At 41.2% G+C, this 3,884-nt stretch overlaps 1 non-coding gene across 1 annotated transcript; it reads left to right on the forward strand.

Moving 5' to 3' along the window:
- The first annotated feature begins 366 nt into the window (after window positions 1–366).
- Window positions 367–473, forward strand: LOC139895036 (small nucleolar RNA R71). Its single transcript, XR_011775507.1, has one exon. It is a non-coding gene; the product is annotated as a small nucleolar RNA R71 (small nucleolar RNA).
- The last annotated feature ends 3,411 nt before the right edge of the window (window positions 474–3,884 follow it).

Consider the following 3,884-nt stretch of genomic DNA (forward strand, 5'->3'; position numbering starts at 1 on the left):
GGGTTTTCGTACTCAACTTGATAGTCTTTAGTAGGTTGCGGGTTGGTACAATTAACACAAGCCTGAGCTTGGTTAACTTGTTGCGGTTGCGTCTTCAATTCTCCGAGTTGCTTGGCAAGAGATTCCATCTTATCTGTGAGGGATTTGATGGCCTCCGTTTGATTGTTAAGTGCAGAGAGTGGGGCAGATGATGAAGTTGTTTCACCACTGTTCCAGTCATGATGATGCATCGTCATGTTCTCGAGCAATTCCCATGCTTCATCTGCAGTTTGGTTCATCAGATTCCCTTTAGCTGTTGCATCGATCGTCGTCCTATGATTTACCGTAGGACCATTGTAGAAGGTACAGATTTGGGCTGACCGTTCTAACTGGTGATTAGGGCACTTCTTCAGCAGGGTTTTGAAACGCTCCCATGCAGTGTAAAGAGATTCATCATAACTTTGTTTGAAGTTAATGATGTCATTCTTCAGTTTGGTTTGTTTAGAAGGAGGGAAATATTTGGTTAGGAATTTAGTCGCCATCTCCGTCCATGACGTGATGGAATATTTTTCCAGTCCTTCAAACCAAGTTTGAGCATGATGAGTGAGAGAATAGGGGAACAAGTATAGCCGGACTATATATTGTCCTATCCCTGGCTGTTTGTAGGAGTTCGAAAGAGATATGAATTTATCAAGGTGAGAATTAGGATCGTCATTCGGTAATCCATGAAACTGACAGCTATTCTGAATGAGATGGATGATGTGATGTTTTAACTCGAACGAGTGTCCTTGAGTCTCTGGAAATCTGATTGGTCCTCCTCGACCTTCAATCGAGGGTTTCGTGTTTTCTGCTAAAGTAACGCATAACGCCATTTGGTTTCTGATTCGAGCTTCCTTGCGTGCTTTAGAGATTATTGCATCTGGATCAGGTACGAATAACAACGGCCCTGGTCTAGATCGGGTTTGGGTCATACACTAGGTATGCCTTTTTGTTTTTAATTTTCGCAAATAAGCTAAATTATAATAAGCTAAACTAAACTAATTCTAGGTAATCTAATTTAATCTAAGGCAATCTAAGGTAATCTAAGGTGGTCTAATCTAAGGTAAACTAGAGTAATCTAAAGTAATCTAATCTAATTAACTAACTATCCTATGGTGGAATATGTTTTTGGTTCTGGCTACTGATTCCCTGGTATTTTGGTAACAAAGTTCCGCATAAACTATTCAACAAACTAAGTGGCCAGGCCGACTACGGAGAGGCAGGATCCTTTTGGTCCCAATATAATTGGCGACTGTTCGAAAAATCCAATAACCAAGTCCGTGTATAATTGTCTTTCTTAGACACCACTAAATGCTTGTGAATAAGTTTGATTGAAAACAGTATTTCCTGATACCAGTTCCCCGGCAGCGGCGCCAAAAACTAGTTAGTATCTCCTGATATGGCCGAAACGGACGGTTTTTATTTGCGCGGTGTCATTAGGCCGCGGCTCGACAGGATCAGCCACTCGTGGGAGAGGGTACTGTTTTAAATTTATATTTAGCGGGGCCTAAATCTTACTACTCCTTATAGGTAAGGGAAGTATGACCTAGAGTCGTATTTTTGAGATATCAGTAACATCGAACCTATATTGTAGCCTAAGATAGTTAGGGAGTAGTGAATATTTATTTTGGGATTTTCTAGTTTATAAGATAGATAAAGTAAATGCGATAAAATCTGTAATTCAGATAAGGTTAAAGTAAGTGTATACTATGACTTCATCAGTTATTCTGCTGAGATTATAGAATGCTGGCTCATGAATAGGCAGAGGCCCTGTATTCATTACACTGGTCCTAAACGCCCCTGTCATAAGACATGTCACTGGGTACTGCGTTAGGCCTGAAGATTCTGAATAGACAGCAACGTTCCTTACCCCCGACGCCCGTGCAGTCTGACTACAGGCATACACGTTCAGACGGCTCATCCAATTGAGCAACTCGGTTGGGTGACGTATTAACATTCCGAAATGGTCTAAACTTTCTTAAGCATAATAGAATACATGGTTTACCATATCCGAGAGACGTGATGTGTTTCAATGCTTTTGTTAATGATTGGTAAAAGATAGTTAGGCCCTTAAAAAGAGTTCAACCATAAAGAACACCATGGCCAAGTCAAGTCTGACTTCCATGAACACGTTCGGTTATCCTAATGGTCCAATTCTTTATGTGTCTAAACAAACAGTTCCTTAATTAACTAAGAATCCCTCAAGCGGGGTGCAATCCTTGAGACCGCGTTATGGTGCAGTGTACTGGTCAACACTAACCGTGTTCCATGGCCTTACTTAGCAGAGGTACAGCTTACAACAACTACTGTGCTTCAGCGTGCACGTACGAAGTTTATATGCTTGGTGACTACACTAGTATGGTCTAGGACTGACAATGTACTAGGGGCCTAGTCAGATGTTTCACTACGAAAGAGTCCTCAGTCGGAATCCAAAGCTCGATAGACTTACTACAACCGGTGTGCCTCGGTCGATCTTACGTTGTATCCGATAGACTTCTATTACCAAGGGGTGACACAGATAGTGTACTCTGAATCTGGGTTCGCGACTTCCCAATAACAGAGCCTATAACTACTTTTGATTAGTTGGAAAAGCGATTGAGTTTAAAGCATAATCGGAAAGCATTTCAACAGCATACACAGACCATAATATTATTTCGGCATTATAACTGCTTACATCATAGCATACACTAAAGATAACTACTCGCTAATCATGGCAATAATATCATAAAATATTATATAAGATAAAGGATAGAAGTATCAGTAGATTAAACGAGTTCCGAATACAAAAGTAACAACTTCAAGACTCCAGACCGCTCCTAATACAATCTTCAGCGTTCGCCTCCGGGTACTTAATTTCTCGCTCGGAGGTGAGAAGGCCTTGAAAGTATGACTAATATTGTACAAGAGAGAGAAAGAAGTGAATTGAAGTGTGTGTTGGAATGAATGACAAAGACCCTTTAAATAGACTTGAAAATTGCCAAATACGCCTGGCAGGCCGTTTGGCAGGTCGTATTTGGCAGGCCGTATGCAAGACAGGACGTTTGGTGGCTCGTGTGGTGGCACGTATATGGCAGGCCGTTTCCATACTGGCAGGAAGTATGGCAGGCTGTTTGGCTTGCTGGTCAGCCTTGATTTCCTGGATCGTAACTTGATTTCTTGTCTTTCACCGTTTTCTCTCTAGAATCTTCGTTTTAGCTCCGATTCTCTTGATTCTTTTTGCACCGTCTTCGTAATTACTTGTTCTTCAATTCTAACCAATGAAGTGGGTATTTTGCCGACAAAGTTCGAATCTTTCTTGTTTTTGGGCCTTAATATCGGGGTGAAAACGTGACTTTTTAGCCGATATCAGGACAACTGCATCAGAGAGCGTGCTCTCCTCTTTCCTCTTTGGTAACTATTTGTAGGAACACCCCAATTTAGTTTGGCACCACTATTTGTTTAAACAAATAGAATGTTGTGTTCCCTAGGCATTGACAAAGTATAACACATGCCTGCACATGCGTTAAACTTCTGCATTCCCACGTGGTCTTGAAAGATCACTTGTCAGCCGCCGACGCGTGTCCTTTTCTGTTCAACTTTGTCTTTGACTTTTGTTGAATAGTACGATTGATGTAGACCACTCAAGAAACCGCTGTGCTTGTAATGGAGCATAGTTGTCTTGTGTAGTAAGCTGCATTCCAGCTATGCTGGTTCTTCATTGCTGAGTCACTTGATATTCTTGAATTGCTGAGTACACATCTTGTGCTTAATTGAAGAATACTGTCTACCTTGTGCTGGTAGACTAGGCAGCAAACTAAACACTCGACACAGCAATATCTACTATCTATACATAAACAAACTTGTGATGGCTGCACATAACATTTTAG

Source organism: Rutidosis leptorrhynchoides, chromosome 2, assembly GCF_046630445.1.
Source record: "Rutidosis leptorrhynchoides isolate AG116_Rl617_1_P2 chromosome 2, CSIRO_AGI_Rlap_v1, whole genome shotgun sequence".
Taxonomy (NCBI): Eukaryota; Viridiplantae; Streptophyta; class Magnoliopsida; order Asterales; family Asteraceae; genus Rutidosis; species Rutidosis leptorrhynchoides.